This window comes from Haliotis rubra, unplaced genomic scaffold (genome assembly GCF_003918875.1).
Source record: "Haliotis rubra isolate DU_JTF1 unplaced genomic scaffold, ASM391887v1 Scf393, whole genome shotgun sequence".
NCBI lineage: Eukaryota > Metazoa > Mollusca > Gastropoda > Lepetellida > Haliotidae > Haliotis > Haliotis rubra.
The window spans coordinates 711,649-728,997 of NW_025767072.1; the positions used below are offsets into that span (position 1 = coordinate 711,649).

General features: G+C 41.5%; 1 long non-coding RNA gene across 1 annotated transcript; it reads left to right on the forward strand.

Annotated features, from left to right (window-relative positions):
• Positions 1-1,646: 1,646 nt before the first annotated feature.
• On the forward strand, positions 1,647-17,257 carry LOC124286840. The gene is made up of 3 exons (XR_006901127.1): positions 1,647-2,017; positions 10,382-10,524; positions 16,956-17,257. It is a non-coding gene; the product is annotated as an uncharacterized LOC124286840 (long non-coding RNA).
• The last annotated feature ends 92 nt before the right edge of the window (positions 17,258-17,349 follow it).

The window sequence follows — 17,349 nt, forward strand, 5'->3', positions numbered from 1 at the left end:
ACAAACAAATTATCATAGATTTTAGGAAAGCTAAGTCAGCAATAAATGCTGTAACTATTGAAGATAATGAAATCGAAACAGTAACTGAATACAAATATTTGGGTACTGTCTTAGATTCGAAACTCTCCTGGAACGAAAACACTGAGAAAATATATAAAAAAAGGACAGCAACGCTTGCATTTTTTGTGGAAGTTGAAACATTTTGACATCGACCAATCTATCATGATGTTATTTTATAAAACCTTTATTCAAAGTATGATAACCTTTCATTTCTTGAGTTGGTTCGGGAACCTGTCTGTCCAGAATAAAACAAACTCTCAAAAATCGTAAACACTGCGTCTAAAATTATTGGGCTTCCTATCGAAAGTATCGGCATTTGTTATGAGCAGCAAATTTCAAAAAAGGCAAACAAAATTTTAAGTGATCCTACTCACATACTCTTTTCTGAATATTCATCATTACCTTCTGCGCGCAGGCTGCGTATGCCGACGTTTAGAACAAACAGGGCCCGCCATTCATTTGTTCCAGCTAGTATTAGATGCATTAACAACAAATTCTGTGAATGACCTGTCTTTTAATTGTCCAAATTCTATTCAATATCTATGTTTGTGTACTAAATTGATGTATTTATATCCTGATTATTTCATGATTACCAACTGCAATGTTATGTATGGCTGCTTTATGAATGAAAAACTGGAGAACGTATAATGCAAAACAAATTTCCCTTGGGACAATAAAGAATTATCTTATCTTATCTTAACTTAACATTACCATGGACCCTAAATATAGATTTTATGTGCCCATGGCATTACCTACATAGGATATTCAACATCTACCAAACAAACGTCAGTAGATAAACCTTCTGAAAAACACCGGGCTAATAATTAGCCATGAACGCTTAGCAGCACCTCCATAGGCCTAGCAAGATACATAGCTGACATGAACAGTGAACGCTATGTATCTTAGCTAGCTAATAATATATTAAAGTGATATCTTATCATATCTTATCTCATCTTAATCAGTTTGTTGATTTCGTATCTGACTAGTGTTGGGAATTGGTTAAAATCTCATAATTGATGATTGGTTCATTACTACCGATCAATCATCGAAAATAATTGGTTAGCGTCATTTACTAAATTTGTTAATGCACATTAAAATAAGGGGGGAAAAATGTAGTTCTTCTGGGATTTTTTGGCAAAATTTCACATCTTTAAAGGATGACTAGTATGTCAGGAACATAAATTTCTTGGAATCTTTAAGATAAATTCAATCATGACTTGAAACGAGCTTGTAGGGCTTACGAAATGTAACAGACAAAACCAACCATGTGAAAAATATTGTTAATGAAAACAAGTGTTCCAGAATTGTTTGTGTTCGATTCTGAGAAATTATGATCGATTGCTTGGTCGTTTAGTCACTACGACCAATCTTCGATTATTTCAATTAATCGGACCACCACTATATCAGGCATAAAGTACATATAGTCCCTTTAGTTATCTGATATGTATGCGTCCTTGTAAAGGAATGTAGATTTTGCCAATCTTTTACTGTTCTTGTTCTAAAGAACGGCGGTTCAACTGACAAGCTAAGCATGAGATAAAGATGGAATACGTTTCAAAGAAAATACTAGCACTATGGAACCCGGAAGTAAGTCTCAAAGCAGACGACGTGGTAAACTTTCAAAATGAGACTAAACTTTTACTTGCTGTGGAATATGGCATTTATATTATTTCTTTTCATTGCTTTCCTTTATTTCATATTTTCTTCCTTGCAAAGGTAGACATTTTTTTGGCGGACTTACATGTTTTAGGACATTAAATTAAACTGACGTCGCCAAAGTTCTCTGCGCACCTTCTTGTCAAAACAGTGTGACGGTCTATATTTAGACTGTGCGGCGTCATAAAACCATAGTGATAAAAATGTCGGCCAACTGATGAAGTGGAATAGAGAATAGACGCGGCTGCCAATGGATATATTCCCAAGACACAATTGACTACCCCTTTATGAACATCAGCAGGTAAACAATATATCAAGTAGATAAAGTAATTGTGTAACTTCCTTGGAGCCATTTACCATTTAATACATTTTAAGACCTATAATAGATATCACTTCCCAAGCATATATGTACTAATATTACACCTTTAGTGGCTTTAAGTGAGTATCCCTTACTTGGAACAATTTACCAGTCAGTTCCATGCACAAATTGTCTCTTGAGTATGACAGTACAATGGCAATTATTTTGATGATGATTTTACTTGATGTCCAACATCATAATCATCAGAGAAGGGCTATTACTCACATACAAACACATGAAACAAGTGATCAGTGAATATTGAAAAAGAATCAATATTTCGAAGCTAATAAGTATAAAGTCTTTGCACAGTAGGATACACCTTTCATAAAATTGCAATGTCATAGTGTCTCAATCATGACTTTGCAATGTCTGTACAAAAGAACAGTTTGTGTTTCCTTTCTAGATATATTTAAAATACCCCTAAGAGTGATCCCTCTATGCATTAAGTGATGAGTTATTTTTAATGTAATTCCTGCCCTCTCATTTTCACAGTCTAATGTGCTGGAGACATTGGAAACTACAACCTCACTGTAAGCTTTCAGTTGACATCATCTTCGGTAGATCTTAGTGTTTGTATGGACTTTTATCAACAAACTTGCTTGACAATAGGAAATTGTGAAGGCTGTTAACAGGACAGTCATTTGGAGCACAATACAAGACATTGTTATTCCTTTCCACAAAGATAGGCAGGAGATACAGGAACAGAGTTTGTCTATGTGTCCATCCATCCCTTTCTCAAAGCTCTGCCAAAACTATTTAAAATTAAAGAAATGGAATTTTACACACTGATCTCAAATAATTTCATGATCTCAAATAATTTCAATATTGATGTCTTATCAATCTGCCGATCACTGGATTGTCTGGTCCATACTCAATTATTTACACAATGCCAACAAATAGCTGGAATATTGCTGAGTGCAGCGTTGAACCACACACAAACAAAACAAACTGGTGTCTTAATTTGTTTTAATGAGTTGTGGCCATTGGCACCTACTTTGTCAACATACTGCTAACTACTAGAAATTAGGACAGGTTTTCTCAGAACCTACAGAAGTTACATAAATGAAAATTTGCAAGCTGTAAATGTAAAACATACTTGTTCGAAAACTGGTGCAGTAAATTGTTCCACAACACAGTTACAGTCATTGATCCATTTGCTTGTATTTGCTGTTTTCTCAGAATCTACTAAAGTTACAGTCATACATGAAACTTTTCAAGCTTATGTAAGAGATAATTATGAAGACTGATTTCAAACATTGGTGCCATAAATTCTTTATCTCACAATATGAGCCTTTTGTATGTATAAATTTCACATTTACTCCTATGTAGCAGATGATGTAAAGTGACACAAGTGTCTCAGCATAAGGCTTATAATGCTTTTTTTTATGATGAGCATTAAACTCCATGTACCTAGTTCCATATACTTTCCTGAAAGAAACAATAATTTAATGTGACCAACTATTGCGGAATTGTGATTATGCATTGTTCTTGTTATGTTAAACTCATAGATACTCTCTCTATATTTTTCATATGGTTTCCCAAAATGGAAGAAAAGATAATCGATCAGGGCCTAACTGTGGCAAGTTAAGGATTAGTGTCAACAGTATTATATTTCATTGTAAAACTTGACATATTCATAGTAGCATCATGTGTTTGAAATGTATCAAGGGTTGCTAAAAAAACCCACACTGTTTGGAATTTAGATTTATACAAACTCCCATTAAGAAGAGTAATTTTGCTTTGATTGATTGGATGAGTTCAAGCCAATTAACAAAAAAGGTTTTGTGGTAGTTTAATGATACAGGAGATCGTGACACTTGTATGTATATCATAACAAAATGGATGTCTGATAATATACTGAACAGCAAAAGAAACGCAAGTCTGGCTTTTTGTCAAGTTTGTGAATAGAAGACAACCAAAATCATGTCTAATCATTTATTCTATAGACAACACTGTCAATTTAACAGCTGAAAGTTGCTGTTCACATTGAATTGCAATAAGTTCAAATTGATCACAGTCCGTCAAATGGAGATACCCCTGAACGCGAAAAGTGACAGTCTCTTTAGTCGCGTGTATGGCCACCTTGAGCTTGCACACAGGCCGTGCAACGTGGCCTCATTGAGTTCATTAGAGTCTGAAAGAATGCCTGAGGCAATTGGTTCCGCTCAAACACCGATCTCTCTCCCAATTGTGCAAGTGTGAATGGCTGTCTACCTGCACCAATCCTCCGTCAAATTTCGTCCCAGAATGTTCAATGGGAGCCATATACGGGGAAAGAGACAGCCATGGAAAAACGTTAATGTTGTTTTGAGCCAGATAATCCATCGCCACCCCTGCTGTGGGAGGGCTGCAAACGTCCCCACATATGGCCCCACATATGGCCTTCGGCAGTGGATTCCAGCAGCCCAAAGACGACGCCTAATCGTATCGCAGGACACTGCTCTCCTTGACCCATGAACTAATGCTGCTGTTACTGCTGGTGCTTGAGTTTGGTTCCTTAGATGAGCGACCCGGATGAACCGATCTTGCGCATGAGATGTCACTCGTTGCTGCTGTCCCGGTGCGAGGGGCGTTCAGCGGCAACCCGGGTTGCTGATGGCGTTGAGCAAGTCGTGTAATGGTGGTAAGATGACAGCCCAATTGTCTAGCTACAGCGGTTGCAGAGCTACCTCCATGCAACTTTCCAATGGCCATTCCTCTCTGCTCAGTCGTTAGTCTAGGTATCGTTTGTGTGGCGTGTACATCTCCTAGTGTCAATACTGAACTGTTTTTTGACACAAACCTTTATAAAGGATACCTCAGAGTGAAATGCATGCTTTTCATCCAGAACCGTCGACGCACGCATGCTAAAATTATGGTTTTGCTGCACTGTTGGTGTGTTTGTGGGAATGGTTCGTATGGACGTCAAATTGCATGACATCATCTCATCTGGGATCATTACGTCACTTTACCATGAACGTTCCATAAACATGAACGCTTACCTTCATGAGATTTCATTTTTTTCGAAACTTGCATTTCTTTTGCTGTTCAGTATACATTAGATTGTGAAGGGTGCTCTCGTTCAAGACAATAAGCTACTGATATATGACCATAGTGCAATAAATGAATCAGCCTGAACCATAATTTGTTTTTATTGATTGTAACAACAAGCTTTCATTATACTGTTTTGTTACAGTCTTTCTAGTGCTTCAAATAGGCCAAGCTTCTAAAATCAGAGCCATCTTGACACGAAACGTTTCGGCAGTGTCATCAGCTGATTTGTGTTAAATCATTAATCTGTTGAAATAGTATATTGGTCAGGTATGTAAAGTATGCATCAGCTAGGGAACCAAAATCACAACTTATATTTTGTCCCTCATGTTCTGTACAGAAGAATTGTTTATCCATAAATCTTTTACATTTGTGTGAAGGAGTACAATGTTCTATGTTAGTGTTATTGTCTGTATGAATGCAGCTATAATCTCTTATAATGGACTTATTATATGGTCTTTGGTGATATATGCTGACATAATTAAGACATAAAGATGAGTTTTTGTGATCAAGTTCATCCCAAAATACATCAAATGACATTCTAACTTGTCATTACATTAATTGTCAGCAATCCTGAATGAGCTGTGTAGTTGTCACTTCTCATTTTCATTGTTATTGATATTTATGAGTTCATCAGTATCAGATGACCTTGGTCCATGGGTGAAAGAGGTCTCACCCATGGCTGTAGATATGGTTGGCCAAGGTGCTCTGGGGCACCAACACCACTACTACCAATATATGAAGATCTGGCACAGTGTAGTTCTATCTTTGATCTAGCTAATGTTGGGCAAGGTGCTAGGGGGCACCAACAAAACAACTACAACCACTGTATACGGATCTGGCACATATTGGTTCTACCTGTAGGCTAGCTTGGGTTGGGCAAGGTGCCCTGGGGCACCAACATACCTAGTCACTATACGGATCTGGCACATAATGGTTCTACCTGTAGCCAAGCTTAGGTTGGGCAAGGTGCCCTGGGGCACCAACATACCTAGTGTCACTGTATACGGATCTGGCACATAATGGTTCTACCTGTAGCCAAGCTTAGGTTGGGCAAGGTGCCCTGGGGCACCAACATAACTAGTGTCACTGTATACGGATCTGGCACATAATGGTTCTACCTGTAGGCTAGCTTGGGTTGGGCAAGGTGCCCTGGGGCACCAACATAAGTCACTTAGGATTGGGCAATGGTAGCCAAGCTTAGGTTGGGCAAGGTGCTAGGGGGCACCAACATAACTAGTGTCACTGTATACGGATCTGGCACATAATGGTTCTACCTGTAGGCTAGCTTGGGTTGGGCAAGTGCCCTGGGGCACAAACATAACTACTGTCACTGTATACAGATCTGGCAGTGGTTCTACCTGTAGCCTACCTTGGGTTGGGCAAGGTGCTCTGGGGCACCAACATACCTAGTCACTGTATAGAGTTCTGGCAGTGGTTCTACCAGTAGCCTACCAAGGGTTGGGCAAGGTGCCCTGGGGCACCAACACAACTACTGCTACTATGTACAGATCTGGCACATAGGGGTTCTACCCTTGACCTAGCTAGGTTGGACAAGTGCTCAGGGCACCAACACAACAAGTACTACCACTGGATACAGATCTGGCACATAGTGGGGCTTGATGATCTTCCTGTACATAACAAACTTGTATATATCACAAACCACTGACTCATTGTATCCCCATTCCAACTAAAACAGTGTACTGCTCCCCGAGGGGAATATGTAAATCATTATTGTCAAAGAAATGTGTCACAAATGCATGCAGCTAGCGTGTTATCAGAATCACCGATAATAGCCTGACCACAAGTAATGCAATAAATGTAAGAAAATAAAGCTAAGGGTTATTGATTGTTTTATGAAAGCTGAGAGGAAAGCAGTCCTTGATGTGATCGGATGGATTGTTATATGCTTAATAACGATATTACCAGAATACCCAATAGTTAAGGGTATTGGCTGAATATTTTAATATAGTTCTGAGTATTTACACTGGTCTTGTCAATTCCTCTCTGCCATCGAAAACTGATTGTGAGTGTGATAATGTTTATCGATTTATTGGTCCTAGCAGCTGGGGAGATCATTAAATCATTGTGGTATCTTTACCGTAGGAGAGTTTATAATCAGATCTGGTTTATATGTTAGGAGTGGGCTGGGGCAACCCTCCCATTGATTTCTGAAGAGGTGAGCACTTGTGTTGTCAGTTTGGAGGTATAAACCTGTAAGTGCATTATGAAGAAGTCAGATTGAGGAAGATTGTGCCTTAATAGGTTCATTTAGATGCTGGCTGGTTATTGAACAGGGCACACATAGACTGTAGGTAAGAGTTAGATTACAATGCAATCTCATTTAAATCCAATTTTAATGCTCACTAATGTTACTCATACATGTATGTAGAGAGAACAACTTGAAGATCTGATCTCATTGGATCATGTTGCAGGGGTTTGCAGAGTTGACGTACAAAAGTGGGAGATCAGCGGCCTCCGTTAAATGTTACGGGTCCTTGCTGGTTATGAGAGGCTCCTGTAAAGTATTGAAATGGTGTAGTGTAGTGTAGTGTACAGTCTGTTTGAGTCAGAAACAGACTGATGAATTGCAAATTTTATCATTGTACAAAATTGCCACATGAATATAAATAGTACACATGTTTATCATTTACTAATACCCAACAGCTTTCTCATATTTGAAAATTTTCCGGACTCCACCAAAAAAGTTCTTTAAGAAACTATCATTAAAATTTTGACACAGTTCACTATTTGTTACGAGGGAGGAGTGCAGAGAAAGGGACAGCCAGGTGTTAGAGAAGCATGTGCACAAGTGCCCACCAAGTTATTGATTCATTAGCCTGTGCTGACCCTGCCGTCTCCATCCTTTCTCGCACACCTGGCTGTCCCTTTCTCTATTTACGGACTGTAGTGTACGTTGAGGAAAATTACTTCAGAGCATGGAGACAGATAACTACTCTTAATGCATGGTAGGTATTTATTTGCATCTCATTGGATGCAGTATTTTGAGGTTTCTGTGTCCATTCTCCACATTTGTGCATCATGTAAAACCTTGCATTGGTTTCTTGTATAGCTGGAGATACGGGTGGTCTTAAGTCTTCCAAATCACAGTTTAACTTGCTGTGAGAGTTGCATCCCTGGTGCATGCCCCAAACCTGTAGAATGATCCAGGTTCTCTCTGATTTCTTGGTTTTAAGCACAATGTGAGTTTTAATGCCTAAGACAAGCATCACTCTGGGTTCACCTGCAGCATTAAGCTGATATGGACAAATATAACAGGAATACTGTCCAAAGCGGTGATAACTATCTCAGTGAGTCAGTAAACATACTGTCACTCTGCTACATCAAGTACATTTGCAGAGAAACTTACTTGCTGCGTCAAAGATAATGAGCTTAGTAATTAGGTTATTTGTTCACTCTGTAATCATGGCAGTTACCTTCTAGTTACTTTCAGTCTAAAAGTGTAGTGAGTGAGTGAGTTTAGTTTTACGCCACACTCAGCAATATTCCAGCTATATGGCAGTGGTCTGTAAAATAATCGAGTCTGGACCAGACAATCCAGTGATCAACATCAGGAGCATCTATCTGCGCATTGGGGAACCAATGATATGTGTCAACCAAGTCAGCGAGCATGACCACCCGATCCCGTTAGTCGCCTCTTATGTTACAAGCATGGGTTACTGAAGGCCAATATTCTAACCCGGACCTTCACGGGTTCTAAAAGTGTATCTGTTTGCATTTGTATTACTCCAAGTTATAACATAATCGATTACTTGTCGATGGATTGTCTTGTGAGATTTCCAGGGTTCAGGTGCTTCCCTAGAATTGTTAAGGACGTGGTTACTTGCATGTCCCAGATTCCTTGTTACACCATTTCCTGGCATATAACCTTTACCATAAAAGTTGTTACAAGTGATTGAGAAGGGGAGAGGGTGCTTGTTAATATTATACACAAGTAAAATTTGTTGTCAGAAATTTGACATTAATGAAGATATTTCCGTAAAAGTTACTGGGCAGTAGTATATCACTTCCACACTGTTAAGCTTGTGTTTTGATTGTTATTTAATGCTGCACTCAGCATTATTCCAGCTATATGGTGGCAATCTGTAAATAATTGAGTCTTTACCAGACAAATACATGATCAACAGTATGAGCATCGATATATGCAATTGGGATACAATGACATGTGTCAAGAAAGTCAGCAAACCTGACCACTTGATCCCAATCGACTCTTACAATAAGAATGGGTTGCTGATGACCAATTTTAACCCGGATCTTCACTGGTATTAAGCCTCTGTAAAGAGATTGACAATATGCACCATTAAATTGGGACTTTACTGTTAATTTTAGTCTTATGTGTGGCACTTGTATCATTACATACAGATTGGTTTCACAATTTAGCATATTTGTTGGAGCAGGTGATAATGAGGTGAATGTTGTATTTATAATGTTTTCATGAAAATGGTATATATTAGGGCTGTAACAATGCATCTAACTATAGATGCATTGCAATTGTTGAGTCTCCGATAGCAATTAGTTGATGGTAGAAACGAAAAACTATTGATGCATCGATAGTATGTGTGACTATCAATAGTTTAGTAATTGACTTCCGTAGATAAATATGCAGCACAAAATACAGGATGTTTGGGTCCAGACTTGAAGCTTCATTGAGTTTATGTGTTAACTGTTTACTTGATCTCGGTTTCAAGTTTCTAGTCACTCATGAAAAGAGACTGAAACTACTGGAACTTGTTTTTATTTCATATAAACTATACATTCATTTGGGAAATGACTTCAAATGAGACAATTCAAGGAGAAAAAATATTGGGTCGCAATAGTTGCAATAGACTATTGCTATCGCAATAGTGGTTTACCCCACAATAGTCGCCCCTAGTATATATATGGAAGTATGAACCAAATTATGGTGTTTTTTATCTTCATAGAAAAGGTTGAAACACATTGATATTAGCAAACTAAAGTATATTTATGGGGTTTTTTGTGTGTAAAACTACAGTTCATGCTGAATAGATGGTGATTGCTGTAGACTTACTGTCATTAAACTTGTAGAATGGAACGCCCTTTATCACATTCTTGCTTTAACCTACTTAGCAGTTACTGGTTATAGACTGGACATCAACCTGGGATAATGCTGACTAAGTAGTTTCTAGTGATTGATCAATACATTTGAAGCATTGAATTTCAAAATGAAATTATTCTGTTATTTATTTTATGGTTGCAAAATTTTGTAAAAATAATGTGAAGATGTTATTGTTTCAGAAGCTGTATCAGACTGGCATGATGCTGATGTAGAAACTGGGAATACGATGGCAGAGACACAGCCACCTCAGACAGACAATGAGAAGCTGTCCAAATTACTCCGCTTCTTGGAGCAGGACAGTATCGTGTTTGGAGACAACAGAGTAAGTTGTCTAAATTCATCCCATCAACAAAAGATGAAAGGGTACTGTGACAGGGTAAATGTCACACTGTTTTGTTTCATGACTTAAATCCAGGTGATAGTGGCAGAGAGTGTCTGTCCAGGGTAGATCCTGGAGGTGGTGACAGAGTCTGTCTGTCCAGGGTAGATCCTGGTGATAGTGGCAGAGAGTGTCTGTCCAGGGTAGATCCTGGTGATGGTGGCAGAGTCTGTCTGTCCAGGGTAGATCCTGGAGGTGGTGACAGAGTCTGTCTGTCCAGGGTAGATCCTGGTGATGGCAGAGAGTCTGTCTGTCCAGGGTAGATCCTGGTGATGGTGGCAGAGAGTGTCTGTCCAGGGTAGATCCTGGTGATGGTGACAGAGTCTGTCTGTCCAGGGTAGATCCTGGTGATGGTGACAGAGTCTGTCTGTCCAGGGTAGATCCTGGTGGTGGTGACAGAGTCTGTCTGTCCAGGGTAGATCCTGGTGATGGTGACAGAGTCTGTCTGTCCAGGGTAGATCCTGGTGATGATGACAGAGTCTGTCTGTCCAGGGTAGATCCTGGTGATGATGACAGAGTCTGTCTGTCCAGGGTAGATCCTGGTGATGGTGACAGAGTCTGTCTGTCCAGGGTAGATCCTGGTGATGGTGACAGAGTCTGTCTGTCCAGGGTAGATCCTGGTGATGGTGACAGAGTCTGTCTGTCCAGGGTAGATCCTGGTGATGGTGACAGAGTCTGTCTGTCCAGGGTAGATCCTGGTGATGGTGACAGAGTCTGTCTGTCCAGGGTAGATCCTGGTGATGGTGACAGAGTCTGTCTGTCCAGGGTAGATCCTGGTGATGGTGACAGAGTCTGTCTGTCCAGGGTAGATCCTGGTGATGGCAGACAGAGTCTGTCTGTCCTGTCCAGGGTAGATCCTGGTGATGGTGACAGAGTCTGTCTGTCCAGGGTAGATCCTGGTGTGGTGGTGACAGAGTCTGTCTGTCCAGGGTAGATCCTGGTGATGGTGATGAGTCTGTCTGTCCAGGAGTAGATCCTGGTCCAGGATGGTGACAGAGTCTGTCTGTCCAGGGTAGATCCTGGTGGTGGTGACAGAGTCTGTCTGTCCAGGGTAGATCCTGGTGATGGTGACAGAGTCTGTCTGTCCAGGGTAGATCCTGGTGATGGTGACAGAGTCTGTCTGTCCAGGGTAGATCCTGGTGATGGTGACAGAGTCTGTCTGTCCAGGGTAGATCCTGGTGATGGTGACAGAGTCTGTCTGTCCAGGGTAGATCCTGGTGATGGTGACAGAGTCTGTCTGTCCAGGGTAGATCCTGGTGATGGTGACAGAGTCTGTCTGTCCAGGGTAGATCCTGGTGATGGTGACAGAGTCTGTCTGTCCAGGGTAGATCCTGGTGATGGTGACAGAGTCTGTCTGTCCAGGGTAGATCCTGGTGATGGTGACAGAGTCTGTCTGTCCAGGGTAGATCCTGGTGATGGTGACAGAGTCTGTCTGTCCAGGGTAGATCCTGGTGATGGTGACATAGTCTGTCTGTCCAGGGTAGATCCTGGTGATGGTGACAGAGTCTGTCTGTCCAGGGTAGATCCTGGTGATGGTGACAGAGTCTGTCTGTCCAGGGTAGATCCTGGTGATGGTGACAGAGTCTGTCTGTCCAGGGTAGATCCTGGTGATGGTGACATAGTCTGTCTGTCCAGGGTAGATCCTGGTGATGGTGACAGAGTCTGTCTGTCCAGGGTAGATCCTGGTGATGGTGACAGAGTCTGTCTGTCCAGGGTAGATCCTGGTGATGATGACAGAGTCTGTCTGTCCAGGGTAGATCCTGGTGATGGTGACAGAGTCTGTCTGTCCAGGGTAGATCCTGGTGATGGTGACAGAGTCTGTCTGTCCAGGGTAGATCCTGGTGGTGGTGACAGAGTCTGTCTGTCCAGGGTAGATCCTGGTGATGGTGACAGAGTCTGTCTGTCCAGGGTAGATCCTGGTGATGGTGACAGAGTCTGTCTGTCCAGGGTAGATCCTGGTGATGGTGACAGAGTCTGTCTGTCCAGGGTAGATCCCTGGTGACAGAGATGGTGATCCAGACAGAGTCTGTCTGTCCAGGGTAGATCCTGGTGATGATGACAGAGTCTGTCTGTCCAGGGTAGATCCTGGTGATGGTGACAGAGTCTGTCTGTCCAGGGTAGATCCTGGTGATGGTGACAGAGTCTGTCTGTCCAGGGTAGATCCTGGTGATGGTGACAGAGTCTGTCTGTCCAGGGTAGATCCTGGTGATGGTGACAGAGTCTGTCTGTCCAGGGTAGATCCTGGTGATGGTGACAGAGTCTGTCTGTCCAGGGTAGATCCTGGTGATGGTGACAGAGTCTGTCTGTCCAGGGTAGACCCTGGTGATGGTGACAGAGATATTTATCGATACAAATCTCAGCTGTACATTGCTATGTTACATGGATGTAGAGATATGTTGTGTTTGTAATGTACAATACTCTTCATTTCAGGAAGTTTCTGCTTCTGTTCATGTTGGGGTAAACAAGATACCTGGTGTTTTGTTTCAGACAGAGTTAAGATGGTGTTGATGTGCTGTGAGAAAAGTAAATAACTGCATGTGTCTTGTAGTGGTCGATGTTTACTGTTTCAGCACTATGGGGCCTTGTGTTAAATGTGTACTGTATATTCTGTCAATCAGGGAGAGACAATAATATGTTTTCACTAGTCTCAATAATGACCTGTTGCAGTGTTGCCACATGGTGGTGAAAGTGTTAAATGTTGAAGTGTTAAAGTGGTTAAGTGGTAATAAAAAATGTGACTTGTTCTTCCTGAAGTTTACTAACCATATAGGGATGCTTGTTTAATGTAAGGACCCCATCACAGGGGGTCGACTTATGTACGAAACATTCAATCTTGATACTGGTTTTAAGGCTCAAGTTGGCTTATCAATGAGATTGGCTTATCTATGGTAATATATGGTAGGTCTCCTGTGCTGATCGTGACCAGATAGATAGGATGTTAAGTTTCAATGAATTTATTGATGGGTGTTATTGTATACTAGGCACATAAAGAAACTGTGCATACAAAATTTAAAATCTAAATTTATCAAACCTGTGTAGACACATAAAGATTTAAACTCAGAGATTAGTGACATGTAACCAGCATGCATGCACGTGCCACGTTCCGTGACGTCAGTGGGTTCGTCCTTGAGACGTGCAATACGTTGTTGCACGTGCATTCTGGGAAAGAGAAACAGAGCAAATGAATGCCACACAATACAGTCACTTTGGAAAGCTCAACCCCTGCCCTTGCGATCGTTCAAAAAATTAAACGGCTATTGAAACGCATAGCATGCCAAGGCTCACATCTGCACAACGTCATGAGGCCATTGGGATGGTCTGTGGGGAATGTCTCAACGACAAGTGGCTGCACATTTCCACTGCCACCGAAACACCATTTCTGCACTGGTGAGACGCTACCAGAACACAAATGACATCATCGATCGGCCACGTTCTGGACGTCCACGTGTAACAACGCCAAGACAGGACAGATGGATAAGGGTGACCCATCTTCGCCACAGGTTTCAGACTGCAGTGATGACTGCCCGAACCATCCCAGGACTTCGCCGTATCCACCCCAACACAGTTCAACAACGGTTACGTCATCACGGGATCAGACCACGACGTCCCGCCATACGGCCTATCCTGACACAACGTCATCGACAAGCTCGCCAAATGTGGTGCTGAAATCATGTCCGCAGACCCTTGTTTTGTAAGAAATGTTGTTTTCACAGATGAGTCCAGGTTTAACATTTCCCATAGTGATGGACGTCAACGTGCCTATAAACGCGTGGGAGAACGTTATGCACAGGCCTGTGTCTTGGAGAGGAATCGCTTTGGTGGTGGTTCCGTGATAATTTGGGGTGGAATAACAGCACGCCAAAGAACTTCTTTGGTGATTGTTCAGGGCAACTTAACTGGTGTGGGCTACAGGGATCAGATTCTTCGACCTGTGGCAATTCCTTTTCTGCAACGTCATGGCCCTGGGTTAACATTCCAACAGGACAATGCCCGCCCTCATACGGCAAGGGTTGCTATGGATTTCTTGCAACACCACAACGTTGGCTTACTGCCTTGGCCTGCAAATTCACCGGAGCTCTCCCCGATAGAGCATGCTTGGGATGAGATGGATAACGTCTACGCCGTCTTCCTCATCCGCCAGATAACGTCCTTGACCTTGCAACAGAACTTGAGAGAATCTGGCCTGACATCCCTCAAGCCTTCCTTGCACGTTTGATAGGCTCTATGCGTCGTTGATGCACTGCTGCTCTCAATGCTGATGGTGGACATACCTGTTATTGGGCGTGTGACATGGTCGTTTGAGCCCTGTCCGGCTTGTGGCGTCGTGACGTCATTGTGATTGACTTTTCAATTGAAATTCTCCCGACTTGTTATGGTCTCATGATCCCTCCATTAAAGTTTATATGTACCTTTGGCATTGTTATCGAACTTATCAACTGGGATAATATTTTGACAATGCACAGTTTCTTTATGTGGCTAGTATACTTTGATATCACTGAATATTGCTCTCTGCTGCACTCACAAGATTTGCCTTGTCCCATCTCGATCATTAACAAGCCAGTCTCATATAGCTGGAATATTTCTGAGTGTGGCTTACAGCAACAAACAAACTAGTCTCAGACTTGCTAACAGTCTTCATTGGTGATGTGGATAGTTTTTAGATTCTTATGATTAAAGGCACACATTCTTAAATTTGCTGACGACTGTGACTTACAAATAATTGAATCTAAACAGACAACACTGTAATTGACATCACAGATTTACACAATTTGGAGACAATGCATGCATCAGACAAGTCACTAAGCTTGATCAGCCCATCCCATTAGCTGCCACTACAAATAGTTGCTGAGGACGGTTCTGACCAGAATCTATTCTGTAGGTACATGGGTGACTATAAAATGATTTGAGATGGGTTGTTCGGTTATTAGGAATCCGGGAAGGAAAAGAATGACTCTTTGTCATGATTATGGCCAAGGTGCATGTTCCAGTTGTTTTCTTGTGAGTGATTGTCAGCATTGACCCCTGCCGGACTTGTTGGAGTTTAGTGCACATTTATCCCTGGCTGTTGTACAGCATACAGCAAACCCAAGCACCTTCCAGTCACTGTTCGTGTACACACATACCCCACACAGTATTGCACTCACATGAAGGCTTTGACTTCAACTGTAACTGTGCTGTCTTTTCTTGTGAATTATGCATGCATGCATTCTGACTTTTGTTAAAAACACAAACAAATTGTCACAAAGGCTGTCACTTGATAGACTTAGACATGATAGATTTGAAAACACTTCCATACTGCTAAGAGATGAGGACTATAATATGTCTTTATAATGCAGTCTCATGTCTCAATTTATATGCATTTGAGGTGAGTTATGGAGAAATTGGGTGGGTCAGATACAGACTTACATTACTAAGGCGGATCCAGATGAGGGTGCAGGGGTGCGCACCTCCCCTTTTGTCTTGAAAGTTTATTAAATGACCATTGAAACTCTCCCTGAAAATTAAGTGTGCATCCCCCCCTTTCTCAAAAAGCTGACTTGGCAACTGCGTCTTCCTATGTCTCTGTAGGGGTCACAGGTTGACCAGTCAGTTAAGCACTGAGATTCGTTTTGCAGAGTTGTGTCCCTTTGATGTGCAGGGATCCAGACCAGATTCATAATTTATCAGGCCCTAAATTTGAGTTTCACCAAAATTGAAAATGTATACCTTTGGCATTTCCTGTCACATTTGGAAAAACACCTGGTGTTCCTGAAATGTGATAGAGGTTTATTTGAAGAGGCTGATATTTGTCGTAATGTCCTCCCATCCTTACCTCATAAAAAACGAAAGTAACATCTATCAAAGGGACCTAATATGTACAGTCCTTTTTAAAATCATATTTCGTTTTTAATATTTTAAGACAACATTTGGTTATGGTATTTTGACAGTAGTACGTTTTAACCTATTACTCAGTCAATAACCATTCAGTTTTATTTGAAAAAGGTCAGATAAATAGAAATTTGTCCATGTTCCGTGTGGAAATGTTTTTGAAGTCACTCACTCATTGTGCTGCCACATTGCTTGATATCACTCACTCTTCCTAAATCACTCACTACCTCACACTCTGTCAGCATTGACAGTCAGCACTCAGTAGGATTGTCCAGTTTTGATATTGATAAAATAAGTTTTCTGTTTAATTCATGTTCATTTTCTAAGAGTGATATTGCAATTCCGGAATGATGAAATTATATCTAAATGTGCTCTGTAAGCTATAAACATGTTTTACATTTAGGACAATTCAGTGTTTCTAAATAGCTTGTCATCATAGCATTCCCATTTCACTTTCTTATGGCAATGGGTGTTTTTATCCTATGCTTTTTATGACGTTTTTCCAGAAGAAATTAGATTCAACTGAGAAGCCTCAACTAAGTCAGAGAGTGAAGACGTTCTATGTAGACACATGGCCGAGGGAGTCGCCAAAGACAGGTAGGGGGGCTGGCTTGGGTTATAGTGGGTGGGGGAGGAAGTGAAGACATTCTACGTAGACACATGGCCGAGGGAGTTGCCAAAGACAGGTAGGGGGCTGGCTTGGGTTATAGTGGGTGGGGAGGAAGTGAAGACGTTCTACGTAGACACATGGCCGAGGGAGTTGCCAAAGACAGGTAGGGGGCTGGCTTGGGTTATAGTGGGTGGGGGAGGAAGTGAAGACATTCTACGTAGACACATGCACATGGCCGAGGGAGAGCCAAAGACAGGTAGGGGGCTGGCTTGGGTTATAGTGGGTGGGGA